Here is a 25,838-nt window from a genome sequence, read left to right as displayed (position 1 = left end):
AATGGTAATGTATATTCTGTGCTATTGTATGTTGGAAATATGTGATCTGGTTTTTTACTTTGATTTTACAGGGGATTACATTTCCAAGATTTCCATGAGTCTCAGAGTCTCAGAATAGACTTTGGACGTTTAAACAGTGCTGAGTCTGAGAAAGACTTTGGGGACCTTTGCACTGGGACTAAGCACATTTTGTATTAAGACACAGCTACAGGCCTAATGGGGCCAGGAAGTGGAATGTGATTATTTGAGTTAGACTGACACACACACACCCCACCATGGGCTCTTGTATTTACAAGCTTGGTCTCCAGTTGATAAGCTGTCTGGGAAGGATTAGGAGGTATGTCTCTGTTGAAGAAAGTGTAGCCTTATGGGAGGAGATGTGTCACTGGAAGTTGGCTTGGGGGTTTCCAATACCCACACCCAGCCCAGAGTCTCTGCCTGCTTCCAGTGGATTAGGATATAGCTCTCAGCTACCTTTCCAGTACCATACTTGCCTGTATGCTGCCATGCTCTCAACCATGATGACAGTGGACTAAACCTCTGAAACTGGAAGCAAGTCCCAATCAATTGCTTTCTTTTACAAGACTTGTCATGATGATGTCATGATGTCTCTTCACAGTGATAGAACAACAACTAAGACACATATAAAATAAAAACAAATAAAACTTTTTAAAGAAACCTATTTTAAATAACCGTGTTAAAACACCAATATACTATGCTTAAGACCTAAGCAATATATGGTCTTTCTTCTTTCCCAGCAGTAAACCTACAATTTTCTAGGAATCTCATTAAGAAACCTAATTTGCAATAAAGGACATGCCTTTACTTCACACCTTTGTACAACCCTTGTGACCCATGGTTTATCAGATTACAAAACAATCCAAGATACAGAACCCTGAAGACACCTTGTAATTTCACTTATTGAAAAGTGAAGGAAAATAGAGCGTGAGAGTCTGCCTGCCAGAGGCCACTGTGGGGCAGAGACCCCCGCCCGATAAAGCCACTGTCACCATGTCTGACCAGGAGGTAAAACCTTTAACTGAGGACTTAGGGGGACAAGAAGGAAGGGGAATACATTAAACTCAAAGTTATTGGGGTGAAAATGACATCACATCTCAAGAAACTCAGACTCGCAGTGTCAAGGCAAGGAAGGAGTTCCACTGAATTCACTCAGATCTCTCTCTGACAGACAGAGACTTATTGATTGGCATACTCCCAAACAACTGGGGATGGAAGAACTGGGAATGGGGCTGAAGTTCATCAAGAACAACCAGGGGATGAGGGAGTGTCATTAGACACTTCTCTTTATTTTTTCCTTTCCTCTCAATCCTTTTTTATTTTTAAAAATGGTTCTTTTGCAATGTGGTGTTCAAAATGAAAACTGAATCCTGACACTCCAGCTCTTTAGAACATCTGCTAATCTGAATTCTAGTGTTCAATATTCATTAATGGTTGTTTTTGTTGTGCTGGTTTTTTGGTGATCAAACCTCGGCTCCCTTAATATCTCCCTTCTCCCTTTAGAAAAAAGTGTTGTGTGTGCACAGAGAGGCCACCTTTTTCAGGACAATTCATTTCCAGGTTGGTGATGATAAAAAGACCGGCCAGTGTGAGCTTTCCCATGACCTCCCAATTGGCCCTGGAGTTCCAGCATGCAGTTGCTTCACTCCTGGACTGTGATTTTCAGTGGGAGATGGAAGTCTTTCAGAACTAAACTGTGGGAAAATGACCTTCCCTCAACTTGAAGCTCCTTGTAAAATCTGAGGATCTGGACCAAAAGAAGAGTATAGTGTTTGTAGTCAAGAAGCAGATACAGTGAAAGTAACAACTCCAAAGATGGCTTCACTGGAGAGAAAGAAAAAAAGAGTAAGACAAGCTGTCTGAAGGGCCCAGGAAAGTCTCATTTTCATCAGCAGTTAGTAAAGCAGTTACTCATGCAGAAGTGTACGAAACAGACACTGCTCCTTTTGATCCTGTTTGTACTTTTTGGCCTAGGACATGAGTTTTTAGGGACATCGTCTGTACCAACTTCATTAAAAATAAACAATATTTTTAAAGACCATAAAAAGGAAGGAAAATGGAAAAAAGAGGGGGAAAACTCCCGTAGCAACCCTTTGAAATGTAATTTGACAGCCTCTAAAATTGCATATTTTTTTACTGCTAAGATAGTTAAGACTCTTCCTTAAATAGTCAGGATGTGCACTTGGGTGCCTCTTATTCTTTCCAGGAACGCTCTTTCTTACTAACTCCTGTGCTTCCATCTATCTCAAAAACCTCTACTTAATAAGCTCCAGCTTTAGTGCCGGGGCCATGGTTGAGTCAGCAAAATGCTTGCCACACAGACACGAGGACCTAAGTTCAGATCTCCAGCACTCAGGCAGACAGAGCTGGGAACCACAAATTCGGAATCCCGTTTCTGGAGAAGTACCTCAGGGAGTTACTGACTAATCAGTGTAGCTGAATCTATAAACCCCAGATTCAGAGGAAGATCAATCTAAAAAAAAAAAAAAAAAAAAAAAAAAAAGGTGGCTGAACCAGGCATGGTGATGCATACCTCTAATCCTAGCAGTTGCGAGGCACATCTCTGTCAATTTCCGGACCAGCAGCCTTGCCTACCTAGCAAGTACCATGACATCCAGTGGCTACATAATAAGAGCATGTTTCAAAATTAATTAATTAATTAATTAGGTAGGTAGAGAGAAGTGATTGAGGAAGACACCGGATGTTAACTTATGATATCTACACACTCATGCACATGCAAATGCACCCCCACACCCCCTACACATAGACATTCACCCACTAAACTCCAACTCCAGGTCATATTGGCTCATTTTTTCCTTTGATGAAGTCAATAATCCTATATACAGCTGTGTTGATGTCTCTCTAAAGAAGATCTCAGATTGCTTCAGGGAGCAGTGAGATTGTGCCTCTCGCCCATGTAATAGAAAATAACTCAAAGAGCGAGTCAAGGGCACACCCAAGAAAATGGTTGTAATGACTAACCATGGAGATTTCAGCCAGATAAAATGCTCACCTAGAAAGGTTATTTAAATGAGTTACCTAAGAAAATGCTATTGGAAGGGGGAAAAAAAAACAGTTTTAAAGTTGTATAATTTCCACATGCTCTATTTAGAAAAAGTTAGGTATACAAAATTCAATTTTAAATGCCTCATATCCCTACCTTCCCCTTTACCTCTTTCCCCCTCTACTATTCAGGCCTAACTACTGCTAACAGCTTAGCATGTATGCTAGCACATCAAAGATGTAGTGATATACTCAAATGAATTGTTAGATTCTCTGAGACTTTGAAACTCCTCCTTGAGAAAAGTTGAACTGAAAAAGCACCCTATCCCTATCTCCTACCTATGTAATGATCCAAAATGTCTTTTGAGCGTTATAGCTATTGTAAGTTACCTGGCTAGGCATTATGTAGTTTGCCAGATTCCCCTAGGAGATAATTAGTAGAATAAGGGTTTGTATTCAGGTACCTTTGACTTCAAACCCCAGCATCCTGATCCTGGTCCTGCTCCTTGCAGGCAAGGAGTGGGGGAGGGGGACACACTGAGCCTGGAGTCAGGGAGGGAGTGAAGCAATCTTGCAGGGGGTTTCTCCACAGTAGACTGCACTGCAGACTCACAACCAGCAAAGGGGCCTTGTGTTTGTCAGTAACAGATGGAGAGTAAATATGACATTTGTGACGACATAGTGGGTAAGGGAGAGGCGGCCTAAAGCGAGCCCTTGCAAAATCTCCCTCAGCAAGGTTAATCATTACAGAGACACAAAACAAGTAAGTGATAGCAACAGGCAAAATCAACTTAGCTCTTGTGGGGGTGGGGGCATTTCTTCCCTGATTCCGGGAAGTGGAGGATATCACAGCGGGGGGGGGGGGGGGGAGAGAGAGAGAGAGAGAGAGAGAGAGAGAGAGAGAGAGAGAGAGAGAGAGAGAGAGAGAGAGAGAGAGAGAGAGAAGAGATTAGTTTCTCCAGCAGGCAGAGCTGGCTGGGAATGGCAATACCAGCTTTATTGTTCTCAAAGCTCTTTCGTTGAAAATAACTCAAATTTCTAAAGGTCTCGTAATAAAAAACTCAGAGCCTGATATTGGTGTAAATGCTGAAAGATCAGAGAGACAAAGGAACAAGCTGACTCTTGCCTCTAGGACTCCTCAGCCAGAAAAAGCCTCAGCCCATAGACCTCTAGCTGAATGAGCTTCCTCTGCCTAAAAGGCTTCAGCTCCTGTCTCTTCACGTCTTATATATACCTTTCTCCGCCCATCCATTAAAGGCATGTGTGCTTCCCAGTACTGGGATTAAAGGTGTGTGCCACCACTGCCTGGCATCTATGTTTAATCTTGTGGCTTGTTCTATTCTCTGATCTTCAGGCAAAGTTTATTAGAGTATACAATATATCACCACAATTTAATTTTTTTGTATTGAGAATTTTATCAATAAATTTAATGTGCTTTGATCAAATCTATCCCCATTCCTCCCTCTCCAACTTCTCTCCTAGTCTCCATACCACTATTCCTTCCAAATTTCATATGCTTTTTTTTAAGCTCACTGAGTACACTTAGTACTGTCTATGTAGACTTAAGTATAAAACCATCTACTAGAGCATGGGGAGTCTTCCAAGAGCCACATCCCTGTAGAAAACAGTCTTCCTCTCCAAGTAGCTACCAGTTTCTAATAGCTTCTTGTCACAGCACTGCACTCTTTTGTGCCACACTTAGAGTGTCCAGTCCATATGGAGTCATGTTTCGTTCTGTCTCGTAAAAACATGCCCTTCTGGGCTTTCCACTGGTGTGTGTCAAGCGCAAGAATCAATGAATGTGTCATCAGAGGATTTGTAAGCTTTTCCTTTGGATGGAGATGTTGGGATTCTAGTATCATATTGCAACTTCCTAACTGACTTCTGGGAAACCGGTGATTCCTTCTCAAAACCCAGTAAAGCTTTCTGACTACATTTGTTTATTGCCTTCTGTTTACCTTGTGGCTGGCTTTCTGCTGCAACACTAAGTAACTTTGGAAAAAGGCCACTATTGCTGTCACTGCCCCTGTTACAATCATTTCCCAGGAGGCAGGGAAAATCCCAGTCCAGAGGAGACAGTAGTAATTATACACCTAAATACCCATGTGCCTTTGAGTGAGTGCCTTAGCCTTCTCTGACTCTCTTTCCTCATCTCCATGAGGGGGACAATATTGGTACATTTCTATCTCTGAGCAATGTTTTATTAACATTATCACTGTTTCCATGGCTTAATAAATTAGTGGTTTGTTTCACTCGTGTATAAATCAAAAGCAGTTGTTTATGACAGATGGATCATTTTGTTAGTTCCATGACAGGAGAGAAGATATTATAAAGAGAGATTCTTGTGCCTCTCTTTTTGGCTATCGGACTATTGAAACTATGAACCTTGAAGAATTAAAATTTCCCCAGGAATTCCATTCCAGGGGGACAGAAACAGCTGCTATTCTAGCTAGAGGAGGAATTTGACTTCCCAGAAAAGATTTCACACAACACTGACAACTTCAATTAACATATGTGTATTTCCTGGGTTTTGTTTCATCCTTTTTTTCTATAAAATTCTAACACTGATATAGAAAAGGAGGAAATGTATTCAGTCTCTCTCTCCCTAGTTTGGCTAAACTGTAAAAAAAAAAAAAGGATCCATTTTTCCTTTATTTTATTTTCAATGTCGTTTAAGATGTGAAGAGGCTTATGATCTTTGTCACTTAGTGATTCGGATGTCCAGGCTCCTTCCTGTCTTAGGACTGACTATTCTGTACCCTCTGGCTCTGGAATAGCCTATATCCAGCAGACTAAATGAGAAAAGCAATGATGGGAATTTCTGCCACTTAATGTTCTTGACTCAGATTATATAGATCATTCCCAATATATTGATATGAACAAGTCACAGCATCCATCTAGATTTAAGTCAGTCTGAGAAACACAAACCATGGATATGCCACTGTTTGTCAACAACACATTTGTCCAATGGAAGTCTATCTTTTAAAACTGACATTCTGGTTTTGTTAGCAGTATAAATATCTCAAAACTTAGTAACCTTTCGCTCTATTTACAGGCAAGTAGTTGTGTGCACCTGCAAGCATACCTAGCCCTTTTCTAAACAATTATTCTCTGCTTTCTTTCTTTAGTAACAGCCCATTCTGACTTTTCTGTGGGCATGTGTCAGGGTATGTGTGCATGTGTGTGTATGTATGTGTTTGCCTGTACATGTGCACGTGGAGACCAAAGGTCAACCTTATTTGTTGAGACAAGGTCCCTCACTGAGCCCAGAGTTCCATGATTGGGTAGACAGGTTGTCCAGAGAACCCCAGGAAGTCAACTATCTCTGCACTTCCCAGAGCTGAGATTGCAAGTGTATCCCTCCATACCAGGCTTTTATGTGGTTGCTAGGGACACAAGCTCATGTTTGCCAAGCAAACACTTTACTCAGAGAGCCATCTCAGCTCGTCTCTGCTTTGTAAATGTGTACTCATATCTTTTAAAATATAAGCAGGTTTTCACCATCATTATTTGCTCAAATATATTTTCTCCCTCTTTCCCTTTGGGGTCTCCTTTTATTCATATGTTGATCCAACCAATACTGTACTTTACCCACAAGACTACATTCCATGATTTGCTCTGTCTTGTTTAGTTTTCTCAAGATCAGATTTATTTTCTAATTTGTCTTTAAAGGTTTTAAATGATTTTAGTTTAAACTTCCCTGGGAAAGATTAACTCTCCCTATCTCAGTAGTCCTTAGTTGCCTATGGTTGTTTGTCTAGGTGAGGTTAATCACTTATGTGTTAGCATGCCTAGTTATGCTGTCTGTGCTCAGATATTGTTTAGGTAGCTGTTTTGTCAAGGTATCATGGATAAAGCTTCCCTGTCATTTCTAAGAAACAATCTCACAGCACATTTCATAGCCCTCTGGATCTTGGAATTTTTCTGCTCCTTCTTCCACAATGTTCCTTGTCCGTGGGTGTAGGAGTTGTATTGCGTATATAGCTATTGGTGCCGAGAACCCCCTGATCAGTTGCTCTCTCTGTTTTGACTAAGATGTTTGATGAGAGATGGGAGGCACACCTATCCTGAAGGATGCATATTTAGAATACAGTTAGGAATTTATGCTGGTAAGGTGGCAATAGTAGGTTAGTCTGGTTAATTTTGGTGGGCAATTTTTAAATTTGTTTTAATTTTTTATAATAAAGTATATTAATAAGTTTATACACACATACATATATATGTATGAATTATGCTAGTTTAGGAAAGTCATGGTAGTAGGTTCTCCTCTAAGATATGTGATCTCACTGGCCCAATGTAGTCTAGTACCAGGTATGATTTCCCTCCTGTTGAGCTGGTCTTAAGTCCATTTAGACAGTTATTAGTTGCCACCAAGGTATGAATGCCACTATTGCACCTTCTATCTCGCCATCTGATTATTACTGTAGTTTAAAGGTTTTACAGCCAGGTAGGACTCTCAGTTCCTTCCCTCCCTTGGCAGCTTACACAGCATCTTCAGCCACTATCTGAACCAGTTGTGTTGAGCATGAAAGAACCTTCCTTTGATCTTTGTTGAAGGATTGAGTCCATCATTTTAAATGACAGGTCTCAATGGACTTCTGTGGTTATAAACTCTTTAATTCTGAAGTTTTCGTGCCTGGAATAGATTTTTCTATATGGCATAAGAGTCCTATCGTTCTTTTGCATATAGATATCTAGTTGTCCCAGCATCTATCCTCTTAGACAACTGTTTCTGTTTTAATGGTCATGAAGTCTCTGTTAAAAAAATCAATCAGTTCACCATAAAAGTACAAGCTATTTCTAGACTCTCATTTCTATTTCATTGATTGAGCTGCATGCTTATCAGTGCCAGTACCACACTGCTTTTTATTAAGACAGGTTTTTATAAGATTAGAAATAGAGATAGGTAAGCCTTGTAACATTCTTGTCTTTGTGTAGGAAGGATGTTAAAATCTTGCTAAGAATTACAATGAGTATACAAATTGATAGAAATAATAATAATATCATCTTAACAATATAATTTTTCTAAAGAACCCAGGATAGCTTTTTATTTCAGGTCTGTTTTGTTTTCTTCCAACAATGTTTCATAGTTTCAGTGTACAAGTCTTAAATTTCTTGGTAAAGTCTATTTCCAGGAATTTTCATCTCTATTGTATGAGTGTAAATGGAATTTTTACATTTTCTTTGCAATTGTTCATTCCTGATGGATACCTACAGGACTTACTTTTATATGTTGGCTTTTCATCCTGAAATACTACTGACTATATTAACTAGCTTTAGTGGTTCTTTTAGCAGGTCTGTATGTTATAAAGCATACGAGAATGTCATCAGCAGCAGGTTAGTTTATTTCTTTTGTTGTTGTTCTTTATTTCTTCTTTCATCATCATTTGAAAGGCAGTTATCAAGACTGAAGACTAATCTTCACTTCTCCACATTCCATTTACTTCCATGTCCTTTACTTCAAACTCTCCTGTATACTCCATCCCTCCCTTCATTCCTCCTCTTTCTCTCCCTCCCTTCCCATGGGCAATTGAACTCTATTGTCTATAGGAATTTTGTTGGAGATTGAAAGATGAGATTTGATTATTCATATCTTTTTTCTTCCTAAAAATTTTTATTTAGATATTTTTCATAAAATGCATTTGATCACAATTTTTCCTTCCCCCAAACCATATATTTCTTTTTCTTACCTTTGAAGTTATTCTTAATTTCTTTCTGTGGAATTGAGGTACTAGCTGATCGTCTTTTACTTCATCCTGAAATTAATATTTCATTTAAGGCAACACTACTAATAACATTCCTTTTAATTTTTTTCTGTCTAGGAATATTGTAATTTGTCTTTATTTCAATGGATAGTTTGCTGGATTAAAAAAACACTCTTTTGATATATTTTTGCTTTTCATTATTGTAAATACACCTTCAAATTCCTTCATCCTCAATGATTTTTGATGACAAGTAAGTTAGTACTAAAAAGATAGAACTGAGAAGTTGCTTCTCTACTTCTGTATTCAAGATCACCATTCCATTTGTCCTCTGAATGTTTGACTATAGCATATCTCAGCATTGATCTCTTTCACTTTATTCTAATTCAAATTCCAGCTAGATTTCTCCATAATTACTTTTTCAAAGACCTTTGCTTCCTCCTTCCCTTAAAGGATTCCCATTATTTATATGTCGATCCAACCAATATTGTACATCATTCATTCTTTTATTTCACCATTCTGATTCTCAGATAATCTATCTTTACTAGCCTTGCCAACTCTCTTCTGCCTATTCAAATCTGCTACTGAATCCAGTAAGGGACATGGGTTGTTGTATTTTCAACTACAATGTTTATAATTGGTTTGTTTTTATGCTTTAATTAGTGATGTACCATTTCTTGGCTTCTTTTAAATCTGACAATGGCTCTTTGAGTATAAATTACTTATTTTAAAGACCTGGTCTAGGAAGTTCAATATGTGTGTTCTACCAGGAAATTTTCTATTAATTTCTTTTTACCCACAATTTATTGGCTATATTTTCACATTTCTTTACATGCTGTATAATTTCTTATCAAATGCTGAGACTTGAATTTTATAAAAGGCAATTGTAGAAATCAGATCCTATTTCTTGGGTTTGGTTGTTATCCATATTTAGTATAATTGTTACTCTTGTTTATTTAGTTATTACTTTTCTAATTTTTTGTGATAAAACACCCAACAGAAACAATTTAAAGGAATCATTTATTTCCTCCCATGATCTCAGAGGATTCAGTACAGTTTTGTTGGGGAATGAATAGTAGAACAGTTCACTCAATGGTGGTAGTAGTATGTGGCAGATGTTCAGAGGATTTACACATTACAGCATTCAAGAAACAGAGAATGAGCCAGGAATTTCTAAGGATCATCGTTCCATGAAGCCAGCTCCAGATAAACACTTTGTCCAGTTAGGTTCCATGTCCCAAAGTTCACATAAACCCTAAAAATAGTGCCAACATGTAGCTGGAGGGCTTCTCTCCAGGTTCCCCAAGCCCCGCAGTCCCACAATCCACTTATAAAATAATCACTCAGACGCTTATATCACTTATAAACTGTATGGCCGTGGCAGGCTTCTTGCTAACTGTTCTTTTATCTTAAATTAACCCATTTTTATAAATCTATACCTTGCCACGTGGCTGGTGGCTTCTCAGCGTCTTTACATGCTCTTCTCCTGGCGGTGGCTGCAGTGTCTCTCCCCTCAGCCTTCCGCTTCCCAGAATTCTCCTCTCTCCTTGTCCCACCTACTTCCTGCCTGGCCACTTGCCAACCAGTGTTTTATTTATATATAGAGCAATATCCACAGCACTTCCCCTTTTCTTCTTTTTTTTAAAAAGGAAGGTTTTAACTTTTACATGGTAAAATTACATATAACAAGACAATTACCGAGCAAGAATTACAGTTACAATATTAAAGAAGATGTCCTATCTATCTTATATTTGTGAGTTTAAGGTTTTATATCTAACTTATCTTTTATCATAACTGAGGAAATTACAACTATCTAGTTTTCAACCACATCAAAGACCTGAGAAGGAACATAATGGTCCCTGAGAAATGGTAGATGGATGCAAGCAACTTTCGGGAATCTTGCAAGAGTAGACCAAGACAGCTGGCAGCCTGGACAGTCACCTAATGTTTCTCAGCATTGTTGGTGCATTCAAATTGGCTATAGGCCTAGAGTATCTGACAGACCATTTTCAGAAGCAGGATTTCTGAAAGACCATCTTACCCTGTCTTGGCAGAGTACAGTGGTCGCTTTCCTTGTGTCCCGCTTGTCCAGAAAGGACAGCATTGCATTTGTACTGTCAGCCATCAAGGCAAGGGCAGTTCTTTGCCCAGTAGGCCATTTTGTGCCAAGAAGACAAACTTCCAAATAGAAATGTCTTAGAAGCCCAACATTCTCTCGGGATCAAATTGGTGCAGCCAGGAGCAATTGTGTCTCACGTCAACAGAATTCTAAGTTATTTAAATGCCATATTCTCTAGGTCTATGAAGTGTTTGAAGATTACCTATCTATCTGAAATATATCTATGTATACCTAGAAGACTTAACTAACATGGCTACAAATATGATTATCATAGATGACTAATTATTAATCTATTTTTAATTATCCATTACAATTTTAAATGAGTTACATAAACATAATACCTCAAACAAGAATAGAAACATATATATAGTATAACAAAATTAACTTAAAGTTTGTATCAATAAACTAAAATTTATACCAATGTAAAACATTTTAAACATGAACTAAAATCTATACCAATGTAAGACATTTCAAACAAGTTTTCTTTAAAAGCAGGTTCATTAATCTACCCTTTTATCTCATCATCTCCACATTCTCCTATATATCTATATCATATCCCCTTTTCTTTTTTAGAAAGAGATCACATTTATAATCAACCTGTTTTAAATAAAAATATTGGTTTTTCTCTGTCCCACACCAGAGGGCTCTTCTGATTTGGGACACAAGAATCTCTTAACCAATTTTTTTTTTTTTTAAGCAATATGTCTGGGTTTAGAGGGGGAGTGAGCCAATTCCACCTCTAAAGCCAGCTTGGTATATTTGGGAATTTGGGCGTAGCATCTCTTACTACTTCCTGCTGGAGGGGGGCGCTGTATCTTATGGGGATGCAAAGAAAATTTTTAGGCCTATGGGGTAGTCCGTGAGGCTGTATTGTGTGAACCAGTTGCCTTGAAACCGCTCTGGATGTTGGATCATCTGGGCCATGGTGTCACCGGAGGCCTTTCAGGGGGTCTTGGCTGGTGAAACCTGATGTATCTTAATCTGGAACAAATCCACAGCCTCTGGCTTTCTGTGGAAACAAAAGCAGAATCTCTTTTCCAAAGCAACATATCCTTAAATCCAAATTTTGAAGTGAAGGTACCTTTAAAATATACATTTTGGCATAACTCAACAGCTTTTGTAATCAAATGTTTTTTTTCAGTTACGAATATCAAAGAGAACATAATCCAGATTCTCTGTGTGGTAGCCATCTTTACGTGGCTTATGTTTTATATTACCTCGAGCCTATTGCTTTAAACTGCATCCTTCTGAGCCTGAAACAGCGCTGTGGCTGCTGGCTCCGCCCAGTTCAGCTTCCCAACATGGCAGTGGTACGTTTTCCGCCAGCTCTGGGAGTCATCAAGTCTCAGAAATAGTGGGTCTAAGCTTTTATCAAAGCAGCGTGTAGCCCAGAAACCTTTTTTTTTTTTTTTTTTTTTTTTAAATACTAGTAAAGACTAAATCTACCACACAGCATAATGTGCCGCTGGCAGACGCCTCATTCCCGCCATAGTACCGGTCAAACGCACCCGCCAGGAACCCGCCAGTGTTCAAACCCGCGTTTTGCGGCATCTAGCTGCTCATATAGTGTTTAAACCTGCGTCTTGCGCTGTCTAGCTGCCGGTATGAGACAAGAAGCAGGAACCTGGTTTTGGCTCTGTTTAGAATTGGTTATTAAATATTGTCAGGTTTAAGGTGGAAACTCGAGCCGTTGGGCGCCATTTGTAGCTGGAGGGCTTCTCTCCAGGTTCCCCAAGCCCCGCAGTCCCACAATCCACTTATAAAATAATCACTCAGACGCTTATATCACTTATAAACTGTATGGCCGTGGCAGGCTTCTTGCTAACTGTTCTTTTATCTTAAATTAACCCATTTTTATAAATCTATACCTTGCCACGTGGCTGGTGGCTTCTCAGCGTCTTTACATGCTCTTCTCCTGGCGGTGGCTGCAGTGTCTCTCCCCTCAGCCTTCCGCTTCCCAGAATTCTCCTCTCTCCTTGTCCCACCTACTTCCTGCCTGGCCACTTGCCAACCAGTGTTTTATTTATATATAGAGCAATATCCACAGCACCAACAAGTAGGACCAAGCATTCAAGCTGTGAGCTTCTGTACTATATTTGAGACTTCAGCAGTTATTTTTCTTGACTAGTTTCATAAAGCCTATGTTCTTTGTGTGTGTGTTTAATAAAGGCTTTCCTATATTAGGTTAATGCTCAGTGTACTTATGAAGACATGTTTTCAATACTTAGTTTGGCTGTTATAACTCTTTTTAGCTGCCACTTCTTGTTTGCACAGAACAGGATATTAAGTTTATGTTCTAGTAATTTCTTGAGGATGGATCCATATGTATATGTACTTACTTGATTCCTAAGAATATGCTAGAACATTTGAGAAGTCATATGCCCCAAAAGACCTCATTTCTAGCCCTTTCCCCCAACATATGTTATTTATCTTTAAATAGTTTCAACAACAATTTCTTGGATAGCCATCTCATCAGTGAGATAACAAGGTAAAATAAAAATTCACAGACTTCCCTCCAGGGAGCCATCACAGACATAAAAAAAATAATAAGTAACAGCAATCCACTGAAAAATGCTCATTCTTCTCCTTGTGGTACTTCTCTTTAGAAGAAACTGTTGTCTGGAAGGCCAGAATTGAGTTGGGGAATCGATACAATTTAAAATTTCACAAATCACTCTTTCTATTCTAATTCTACCAAATTTTTCTCAATTATTAATGTATCTAGTTTCTGAAGCTTTTGGATAGTGTCTGGACTTTTGAAAAAGTGATTATACCCATTATTGTTAGTTGGTTGATTTTGTGATCCTATAGGATTATAGAGTTCTTTATTCTAATATCTTCTCTGTTATTGAGGCATATCAATTAATTAACCCTTTTACTTAAAGACATTTTCATGTTGAATTCTATTTTGGATCCAGCAGTAGCTGGCATTTTAAAACTTATAAGGCCATTACAAGGGGATATATTTTTGTCTCCACAGAATGTATGTGTTGAAGTCTTCAGCACCAATATAAATGTATTTAGAGACAAAGATTTTTAGGATACAACTAAGATTCAATAATATCATGATGTTGTGGCCCTAATCTGATAGGGTTGGTGGCCTTATTGAAATAGAAAAGAAAATCACTTTCTCTCTTCATACATAGAAGACCATCAGAGAATTCAGTTAGAAGGTAAATGCCTACAAGCCAGGAGAAAAACCTTTACCAAATATAGATGCTACTGCTGGATCTCAATCTTAGACTTCAGTCTTTCAAAACCGTGAGAAAATAGATTTCTTTCGCTTAAGTCACTTATTCTATAGTATGTAGTTGTAGCAACCTTAGATTACTAGTACAACCACTAATGGTAAATTATTGTTTGTTTCCCTTAACCTCAAATGCATCTGCTTCTTTATTTACCTTGCTAAAATGCCACAACTAAACAAGTCTTCACTACCAACATTATCTTTAGCTTCTAGAGATTCAACTACTGTACATCTTTGATATGATTTCCACGTTATCACACATGATAAACTCACCCAATATTCTTCCACTATACATGCTTGGTACCAATATTTCTTTTTTCAATGTCTGGTTCTTTCCTTCACATAAATTTATCACTAAGGTAAATCCTCACAGTGTAAGGTTACATTATAGATATATTCTGCCTCAACATGGCAATTTATACACTTCTTAAGGCACTTTTAGCTGCTTTCTAAATCTACTAAATAGTAACCACCCTGGTCATTTTTTGTCAGCTTGACACAAACGACAGTCATTTAGGTACAGGGAACATCAACTAAGGAACTGCCTCTATCAGATTGCCTTTAGGCCAGTCTGTGAGGACATTTCTTAATTAATGACTGATATGGGAGGACCGAGCCTACTGTAGGTGGTGCTGCCCCCGGGCAGGTGGTCCTTGGTGATATAAAAAGGCAGACAGAGCAAGCCCTGTGGAGAAAGCTATTAATAAGCAGTGTTTCTCCATGGCTTCTGCTTCAGTTCCTGCTTTCATATTTCTGCCTTCAATTCCTGCCCTAATTTTCTTTCATGATGAAGTGTGCTGAAATAGTTTTTGTGGGTCACAGTGTTTTATCACAACAATCGAACCCAAGCTAGTATAGAAATTAGTGTGAGGAGTAAGATTCTGCTATGAAAGACCGGATTGTGTTGTTTCAGAGGAGGATGTAGAAGTGTTTGAGATTTTAGGCTGGAAAAGCCGTTAGTTCTCAGAGTTAATGAACTATCATGGGAACTTGGAAGACAGTGTGGAGAGCAGCGCAGATGATGGAGGCCTCGCTTACGAGTCTAATAGAGAAGTTTAAGTTGAGTCTCCTAAATACTCTGTCAGAGCTGCTCGTATGATATTTTGAATTAAGAATCCATGATTCTTGTCTCTAGGGCTAAAGCTTTAATTAAGGGACCAGAACCACTGAAACAAAACTTTTGCTTTACAGGGGAAAAAAAAAATCAATGTTGATGGGCTGGAGCTGAGAAATTAGCAACGATTAACAAGAGACCAGCCTTGTTGAAGTGAAATCTTCTGGAAGTATTCCCTCAGGGTCAGCATACAGAAGGCGTGGTCCAGAAGGAGCCAAGGCTGCATTTCATGCTGGCAGCTGAACTTGGTAATTTGTAAGAGTCTCCCACGTTACTGGGCCACATGAGAGCTGCAGGATTTGAAGGGGTCATGAAAAAACAGCTGAGGCTTGGCAACATGTGGCACGGTCAGAGTTACTAAAGAGAGGACAGGAATCTATTGGCGAAGGTGCAGCCTGTGGAGATCCAAGCATATTGGAGATGCCAGGACTGTGGGGTGACCACCAAGAACATAAGCAGCTGTGGCTTGGAGCCAGCCTGAGCTATGAGTCATGCTATGTGTGCTATCAAAGGCAGAGCCAGAGTGGTGGAGCTGCCTTAGTATGGAGACCAGAAGATTGTGAGTGATCCCAGGTATTTACATTGTTGGGAGCAGTTTTGCTTTGACTTAGTTGTGACAGTGCTGTTTATTTCCCCTAATTGGATCAAGAAAAATTTTCAAGTATTTTTTTATTTTATGGGAGCCCACAGTTAAAAGACTTTGGACTTTTAAGGAGACATTGGGTTTTTAAGGAGACATTGGGTTTTTAAGGAGAGCATGGACAATAAAAAACAATAAAAAAAAACAATAAAATAAAAAAGTTTTGCCGGGCGGTGGTGGCGCACGCCTTTAATCCCAGCACTCGGGAGGCTAGAGGCAGGCGGATCTCTGTGAGTTCAAGGCTAGCCTGGTCTCCAAAGCGAGTTCCAGGAAAGGCGCAAAGCTACACAGAGAAACCCTGTCTCGAAAAATCAAAAAAAAAAAAAAAAAAAAAAGGAGAGCATGGACTTTTTTTAATTATTTATTTTTATTTATTTGCTGTTTGCCTGCATGCATGTCTGTGTGAGGGTGTCAGATCTTGGAGTTATAGGAAGTTGCTAGCTGCCATGTGGGTGCTGGGAATTGAACCCGGGTTACTCCGGAAGAGCAGTCAGTGCTCTTAACCACTGAGCCATCTCTCCAGCTCCCTAGCATGGGCTTTTTAAAGTGTTGAAATTTTTAAAAGACCAAGGAACATTTAAAGTTATGTTATGTTTCATATTGTGATATTAATCTGACATCATCTTAGAGACAAACAAGAAAGGAAAGTTTATGATTTAATAGTGATGTATTTGTGTGTCAAATGACAATGGGTCAAGTGTATTGGTTAGTTTTTGTTTGTTTTGTTGTCAACTTAACACAAGCAAGAGGCATCTGAGAAGAGGGAACTTTAATTGACAAAATGCACCCATCAGATTGCACTGTGGGTGGTACTACCCCTGGATGGTATAAGAAGCTGGCTGAGAAAACCAGTAACCAGTGCTCCTCCGAGTTTTCTGCTCAGTTTCTGCCTCCAGGTTCCTGCCTTGAGTTCCTGCCTTGATTTCCTTCCCTCAGTGAGGAAGTGTGTGTGACATGAGAGTTATATGACGTAATAAACCATTTCCTCCAAAAGTTGCTTTTGTTCATGGTGTTTTACCACAGCGATAGAAAACAAACTAATATAGGATCCACATAAAGGGTTTCAATATATTTTAAAACAGGAGGGCAGTTCAACTTGCCACCAAGCCTGATGACCTGAGTTTAATCTCTATGGTGAAAAGAAACATTCTCACAAGTTATATTCTAATTTCCACATGTGCAATATGTACACACTTTCTCCTCAAATTAAATAAATAAATAAATGTAATTTAAAAATGGTACACTGAAGAGGTATCTCAGGAAGTAAAGTGATTTCCCTACAACTATGAAGACCTACAACCCATGCAAAAAAAAATTCCAGGTATGGGGGCTCCCTTATAATCACAGTGCTAGGAAGGCTGAAATGGTGGCGGGGAGACAGGATGACCCCTCATTACTCAGCCTGCCTAGGCTGCTTGTCAAACTCCAGTCACTAAGTAGCAGGCTAGCTCCTGAGGAATGGCATGTAACTGGAATGATCTCTGTTCCCCACCTGCACACACATACACCTGCACACATATGAACACAGAACCAAAAAAAAAACCCAGAAATTATGATAATTATGGACACAGTTAATTAAGCCAAGATCATGTTCATCTTTGTATCAATGCAGTCATAAAATAATTTTATTGAGAAAAAAATGCTTATAAAGTCAAAATACCTGGGATTTGTGCAAAGAGCTGTGTAATCCTGCTGATATCCTTGCTCTTTCATAAGGTTTCCTATGACTGATACAGCGAGTTATCATAAATTCTGCTGAAAACAACAAAAAAATCTCCTTAAATCTCTGGAGATCATAAATCCAAAGTAGACTTACTGTGAATAAATGAAGAGATAAGCAGCATTGTATTCTATCTTGAGGTACTAGGAGAAAATTAATTCATTCCTTGACCTATAGGACCTTAATCCAACCTTAACGCCAGCAATATTGCATTTTCACAGCTCTCTCTGCTTCTCTGATTACATTACCTTCTTCAGTGATTAAATACCCCTCTGCCCCCCTCTTAAAGGAACATTTATTAGCCACCTGGATAGTTGAGGCTAATTTCACCACCTGAAGATCCTTAATTTTATTCATCTGCAAGATCTCTTTTTTCATGTAAATTAAAATTCACAGGTTACACAGCTTAGAGTATTTACAACCATGAAAAACTTTATTCAGTCTAGGACAAGAATCAATCATATTACCACATTTAACTGCACAGGAATAGATAGACATTTTAGCTACCCCTCATTGGCTGTATATTTTCCAGAATTCTCCTTCACCATGCAGCCAAGAGTAGGGCAGATAAGAAAATTTATCTTATTTGGACACTACTGCATAGGGATTTGTGAAAAATTAAGATAATGTATGTAAAATGCTTAGTATAATGGCTGGCACAGAGTAAACTCCTGAATAGCAGATCTATTCTCCTTCTAGCCATTTGTATTGCTCGTGTGTACCCTTCCTCTCCCACTACTTCTTTTGTTTGTTTTTGTTTTTATGGAAGCTGAAATTTTTATTAACTATAGATCATTACACTGAGTGAATATTAATTCCATGTTCTAATTGTCTCAATGGCTTAAATGATTTTAGCCAGCTCCTTGATAAATTAGATTCAATCAGCATTTTGTTTTCACAGTAATGTGCAGGATGATGAGCTGTGCTATGAATAGCAAATGTGTCATCTTTGCCATTTTCCAATTTGCTTCATTTGCATTACTAGATTATATTCTGTCCAAAGATTTTTGTAGGAATCGCAAGGCAGTTGTCCATTTTGTAGTTACTGATTTTGTTTAAAAAAAAACTAGATTATACATCCATATATTTAACTAACTTGGTACAGATAAACTATAATTATTTTTAATCAGTTTAAAGTCTTCCAAAATTGTCCCTTCATTGCAAGATCTCTGCAGTCTAAAGGTTAAGTGAAGGCACTTGTGTCAATGTATTTAGCCAATATCTGTAAGCTTTCACAGATTGCTATGGATAAATGTACTTCTATCTTTTTCTTTATGCTTCTCAGTGAAACTTCTTGGACACTACTGAGCTATAGTCATACTTATTTTGGCGAGCACCGACTTCATCTGTATAAATCTTCACTCCCAAGAAGGTTTCTAAGCCTCCTTATGGAAGACATCAATTCTCTGCTTCCCAGACAATATTGCATGTGATACAAAAATTTCTCAACAGGCAGTGGTGGTACAAACCTTAATCCCATACTCAGGAGGCAGAGGCAAGCAGATCTTTCAGTTAGAGGCTAGCCTGTGCTATGAGATGGTCTTTCTATGTGCTGTGAATATGTGTTATTCTCATTGGTTGATTAAAAAAGGCTGATTTGGGCTATAGCCAGGCAGAATAAGGCTGGGTGGGAAAGCCAAACAGAGAGTTGGGGATATTTAAAAAAATATCTTGACTCCAAAATTTAAGTCAATAGGCATGTCACTTTGGGGGAAAGGTTATATTTTTGTTTCACAGAAAATGAGAGACTATAGATTCATTCTGGATTAAGAAAAATCAGGTTTGATTGAGGAAGACTCCCTGAAATCCTAACTACAGACTTGAGAAAATAAACCTAAAGTAACAAGATATATAACGTATATTTTACCTGCCCAAACATAAAATAAAAAAATTATCTTTAACTGGCTCAGCCAAGTGTGGTGACATGAACCTTTAATCCCAGTACCAACCATAGAGACCTGGAGGTCTGTATAGACAGGCAGTGAAGAGGAAGTCAGGTGGCTGGGCTTAGAGCCAATGAGAAGACAGAACAGGAAGGCAATAAAAAGACAAGTCAGACAGGAAGAAGCTCTCTCTCTGGGGAAGCTACTGCTGATGGTAAGCTAAAGCGAGGTGGCTCTTGCTCTGATCTCTTTGGCTTTAACTCTGTATTTGGCTCTGAGTTTCTTATTTAATAAGACTGTTTAGAAATTCGGCTACAAATGGCACCCAACAGCTCGAGTTTCCACCTTAAACCAGAGAATACGTAATAAACAAGTATTCTAAATGAAGCTAAAAACATCTTCATAATTGTCTCTCTTAAGTTAGCTGTGCTTGTGCTACTCTATGGTGGGTTTGTGGCATGCAGGCTTGACATACGCCATGTTACACAGAGGTGTCTCCAAGCTGCATACTATGCTGTGTGGTGGATTTAGCCTTTGCTAGTATAAAAAAGGGAGGTTTCTGGGCTACATGCTGCTTTGATAGAAGCATAGACCCACTGCTTCTGAGAGTTGATGATACACATGGCCTCCAGACCCAGAGCTGGCAGTTATCATACCACCTCCATATTAGGAAGCTGAGGTGGGCAGAGCCAGCAGCCACAGCTGCCATTTTAGTCTTAGTAATGCTGCAGTTTACAGCAATAGATTCACAGTAAGACAGATTCAAATGGGATAAACCTCTAAACGGTTTACAATGTATGTAAAAATGTATGTAGGCTTGCAAGAGAGAAAAAGGTAATATATGCAGTTATATAAAAAAATAGTTTTAAAAAGTAGTCTTTAAAGAGAAAGTAAAAGTAATATAAAAAATAAGCATAGTAAAGATGGATATCACACAGAGAATCTGGATTGTGTTGTCTTTGAGATTTTTAACTACAGAAAGACATTTGATTGTAAAGACTGCCCAGTTGAACCAATATGTATATTTTAAAGGTACCTTTACTTCAAAATTTGTATGTAAGGATATGTTGCTTTGGAAAGGAGGCTCTGCTTTTGTTTCCACAGAAAGCAAAAGGCTATGGATTTATTCCAGATTAAGATATATCAGGTTTGGGCCGGGCGGTGGTGGCGCACGCCTTTAATCCCAGCACTCGGGAGGCAGAGGCAGGCGAATCTCTGTGAGTTCGAGGCCAGCCTGGGCTACCAAGTGAGTCCCAGGAAAGGCGCAAAGCTACACAGAGAAACCCTGTCTTGAAAAACCAAAAAAAAAAAAAAAAAAAAAAAAAAAAAAAAAAAAAAAAAAAAAAGATATATCAGGTTTGACCAGCCAAGACCCCCTGAAAAGTCTCTGAAGACACCATGGCCCAGATGATCCAACATCCAGAATCGTTTCAAGGCAACTGGCTCAGATGATACAGCCTCATGGACTACTCCATTATCCTAAAACTTTGTTTATGTCCCCATAAGAATACAGCACCCTCATCCAGCACAAAGTAGTATGAGAAGCTATGCCAAATTCCCAAATATACCACAGCACCCTCATCCAGCACAAAGTAGTATGAGAAGCTATGCCAAATTCCCAAATATACCAAGCTGGCTTTGGAGATGGAATTGGCTCACTCCTCCAAACCCAAGCATATTGCTAAAAAAAAAAAAAAAAAAAAAAAAAAAAAAAAAAAAAAAGGTTGAAAGATTTTCCTGTCCTATATCAGAAGAGCCCTCTGGTGTGGGACAGAGAAAAACCAATATTTTTATTTAAAATAGGTTGATTATAAATGCAATCTCTTTCTAAAGAAGAAAAGGGGATAGTATACATATGATAGGATAAAAGGGTAGAAAAGGGTAGATTAATTAACCTACTTTTAAAGAGCAACAACTTGTTTAGAAATGTTTTACATTGCTTTGGATTTTAGTTGATTGATACAAGTTTAAACTTAATTTTGTTATACTGTATATATATATATATATATATATATATATATATATATATATATATATATTTCTACTCTCATTTGAGGTATTATGTTTATGTGCCTCATTTAGATTGTAATGGATAATTAAAAATACAAAATAATAATTAGTCTTCTGTGGTAGTCAAACTTCCAGTCATATTAAGTTTTCTAGGTATAAATAGATGTTTCAGATAGGTAATCTTCAAACACTTCAAAGACCTACATAATATGTCATTTAAAATGTTTTAAGGGAGAGATTCAAGATGGCAGAGACAAGCAGACGCAGGTAGGCCTGTGGCAGCAGCCCGCGGAGGTGGACGGGCCCGGCGGCAGCGGCCAACAGGGACATTCAGGCCCAGCGGCGGCCCACAGAGGTGGACAGGCCCTGCAGCAGAGATAAGCAGACGGAGGTGGACGGGCCCGGCAGCGGTGGCCAACAGAGACATTCAGGCCCGGCGGCAGCCCACAGAAGTGGACAGGCCACGCGGCAGAGACAGGCAGACGCAGGTCGGTGACCTGCGGAGGTGGACGGGCCCGGTGGCAGCAGCCGACAGGGACATTCAGGCCCAGCGGCAGCCAGCAGGGACATACAGGCCCGGTGGCGGCCTGCAGAGGTGGATGGGCCCGGCGGCAGTGACAAGCAGAGGTGGGTAGGCCCGCGGCGGCAGCCAGCAGAGACATACAGGCCCGTTGGTGGCCCGCAGGGGCAGACAGACCCAGCGGCAGCTGACGGGGGACATACAGGCCCGGCAGAGGAGACAAGTGGATGCGGTGGCAGGCCACAGGGGTGGACAGGCCCGGGGACGGAGAGGGGCGGACGCAGCTTGGAGCGGGGACGCCCCTGGCCCCAACACCTGGGGAAGAGGCTATCTCCGTGGGTCGGAACCAGGGCGAGTCTGGGCACTCCGTCTGGGGACAACCCAGGGCCCAACTGCTGATCCTGTGAAACCCAACAACTTGGAGGTGTTGGTGAGACTACCCTGCTCAGCTGAAACCCATCTGGGAGAGGATTCAGATGCCTACAGTTTGAAGTCTGAAGTCTGAAGAAACAAGATCAGCTGAGGAGTTGACAAATGAACGAAACGTGACCTGGGAACACAAGAAGGTGCTACCCAGCCACTAAACCAGATCACCAGAATCATAAGTATATAATTCACCAACTGAAATCAGCTGCCCCTGAAGAAACAGCCCAATAGCACCAATTTAACCAAGAACCCCTACTAAACCAAGATTAAAAATTAGAACAAGAGAGGCACTCTCAGACACAGACACCACCTGCACCACACAGAGGAAAAGATGAGTAGATGCCATTGCAAAAATACAGGCAACAACATAAAGACCTATATGGCAACATCAGAACCTAGTGATTCTACACCTGCAAGACCTAAACATACCATGACAGAAGAAATAGAAGAAATCAACCCTAAAAATGACTTTAAGAAGATGATAGAGGCCCTTAAAGAAGAAATAAAACATTCCCTCAATGAGGAAATAAAAACTTTCCTTAAAGAGGAAATGAAAAACTACCTTAAAGAGGAAATAAAAACTTTCCTTAAAGAGGAAATGAAAAACTCCATTAAAGAGGAAATAAAAACTTCCCTTAAAGAGGAAATGAAAAACTCCATTAAAGAGGAAATAAAAAACTTCCTTAAAGAAATGGAAGAAAAAAGGAACAAAAAATGGGAAGAAATCAAATCAAGCCAAGAAAAAACAATTAAACAGATGAAAGAAACATTCCAAGATCTGAAAAATGAATTTGAGACAATAAAGAAAGCACATGCTGAGGGAATGCTAGAAATAGAAATCCTGACAAAACGAACAGGAACTACAGAAACAAGCATAACAAACCGATTGCAAGAGATGGAACAGAGAATCTCTGACACTGAAGACACGATAGAGAAAATAGATTCGTCAGTTAAAGAAAACACTAAAGACAAAAAAGTTGTAACACAAAATGTCCAGGAAATATGGGACACCATGAAAAGACCAAACCTAAGAATAATAGGGATAGAAGAAGGAGAAGAATACCAACTCAAAGGCACAGAAAATATATTCAACAAAATCATAGAAGAAAACTTTCCTAACCTAAAGAAAGAAATACCTATGAAGATACAAGAAGCTTACAGAACACTGAATAGGCTGGATCCAAAAAAAAAAGTCTCCTCATCACATAATAATCAAAACACTAAACACACAGAACAAAGAAAAAATATTAAGAGCCGCAAAGGAAAAAGACCAAGTAACATATAAAGGTAAACCCATCAGAATAACACCAGACTACTCAATAGAGACTATGAAAGCTAGAAGATCATGGACAAATCTCATGCAGACACTAAGAGACCACGGATGCCAACCCAGACTATTATACCCAGCAAAACTCTTAATCACCATAGGCGGAGTAAACAAAATATTCCAGGATAAAACCAGTTTTAATCAATACCTGTCTACAAACCCAGCCCTACAGAAAGCACTAGAAGGGAAAATTCAACCCAAAGAAGCTAAACACATCCATGAAAAATCAAGCAATAGATAATCCGACACCAACATACACCACAGAAGGACAACACAACACAACCACAAAAAAATAACAGGAATTAACGATCACTGGTCATTAATATCCATCAATATCAATAGTCTCAACTCACCTATAAAAAGACATAGGCTAACAGAATGGATAAGAAAACAGAACCCATCCATCTGCTGCATACAAGAAAGACACCTTAACTTCAAAGACAGACACTACCTCCGAGTAAAGGGCTGGGAAAAGGCTTTCCAAGCAAATGGACCTAAGAAACAAGCTGGTGTAGCTATCCTAATATCTAGAGAAAAAGGATGTTTCAAAAGAGAAGAAGTCTTGTGGCAATGCCTCAGTGGTCCAGGTAACTACCAGAACTCGGAAATCCACAACGGAGACTAAGGCAGCAGAGATCTAGAGTGGAGTGCTGAGTTCTGGCAAACAGCTGCATCTTTCTTCCAGTGGGTGCCTGGGCAGGGCTGATGTGAATTGTGTACAGTCCAGATTTTGAGGATCGTGCTCTCTCAGGGATCTCCACAGACTAGTGGGTGTCCTCCCTCACTGCCCCTGTGGGACAGTCTCTGTGCGGAAGAGGCCTCGAGTGACTTTGTCTCTGGTGTTCCTCTGGGGACACCTGTGTGAGAGACTGTATGCTCCAGAACCAGCTCTCGTGTCCTTTGGCCAATGCCGGAGTGTGAAATAGTCCAACGTGGGAAACAAAAGATGATCCCAATCGGGAATCGTGACATTTTTTTTTTTTTTTTTTTGGATGATGGTCATGTTCTGTTTTGAAATAGCCTCTGTGTATTTCATTTGTTTTCTTTTACCTGGCGATCTCTGAGCAGGCTTCAGATTTTGACAGTTGATGAAGGATGCGACAGGCATTAATGTGTGGGTGAAAAGCTTGGTGAAATTCTAAGTGAAGTTTTGGTTAAAGTTGGTTGAACTTGGGATTGACTGGGAGGCCAAAGATTTAAGGAGCAGAAGATTCTCTCAAGACACAGGTTGTGTGATAATGGTGTGTTTTGTGTGTGTGAATGAGAATTTGTGAATGTTGAATTCTGGGCTTCGACATTGTCAGTGCAGATCAAGCTGCAAGTATTTGTGTTTTGGAACTTAAATTATAAAGCTAGTTACGTCTTTCTGACAGCTAGTTTTAGTGTTTGTGAGCATATTTTACCTACATTGCCTTTTCAGGATGTTGAGAAAGATGCATCACGGGCACAGACTGGAGGCTGAGGGCTGGATGGTTTTGAGGAAGAGGTCTTGGTGGACTCTTTCGTGGAGCAAAGGGAAGCAATGCCTTATAGGAAATGAGCTGAGTTTTAATCTAGTCTTTAAGATTAGAAGTCAAAAACAAAAATATTAAGGAAAGGAAAACCTAATTGATCTTTGAAGTATTGTTATGTGGAATTGAGTGGGACTTTTGAGGCCTTTCTTCCAGAAAGCAAGGACTTGTTTGTCAGGCCTATGTTAGGCCTAGGCCTTGGTGCCATGTAGTTGTACTTGAATCATTTCAATGGAAAGCGTCTTGGTGATTGGAACTTCTAGTGCAGTTTGGAGTTCTTCCATTTGAAAAATGTGATATTTGCATGGGATTGTTTGAATCTTGTTTTCTGGTCCCTCCCCATCACCACCCTCATAGTCTGAAGGTAGATTTTTCTCTTGATAAAGGAACAAAAAAAGTGAACATCTTGTTTGTAAATAGGTATCTAGTAACTAGTGGTAAACTTGAAATGGTAGAATTCTTTAAAACCTAATTCTAGGTAGCCTTAAGAAAATGTATCTTAATTATTTTTGAACCTGTATTCACCTTGTTTTTTTTTCAAATATCTTAAGTTATATTTTCTTTTTCAGAGCTGCTTCTTATTTGGGGCTACTTTTTT

The 25,838-nt window shown here is 39.3% G+C and overlaps 1 pseudogene; it reads left to right on the top strand.

Moving 5' to 3' along the window:
• The first annotated feature begins 1,011 nt into the window (after positions 1-1,011).
• On the top strand, positions 1,012-1,378 carry LOC102922648 (small ubiquitin-related modifier 1 pseudogene; annotated as a pseudogene).
• Positions 1,379-25,838: the final 24,460 nt, after the last annotated feature.

Source organism: Peromyscus maniculatus, chromosome X, assembly GCF_049852395.1.
Source record: "Peromyscus maniculatus bairdii isolate BWxNUB_F1_BW_parent chromosome X, HU_Pman_BW_mat_3.1, whole genome shotgun sequence".
Taxonomy (NCBI): Eukaryota; Metazoa; Chordata; class Mammalia; order Rodentia; family Cricetidae; genus Peromyscus; species Peromyscus maniculatus.
Note: the sequence above shows the minus strand (reverse complement) of the source record. Positions and strands in the feature narration are given on the sequence as shown.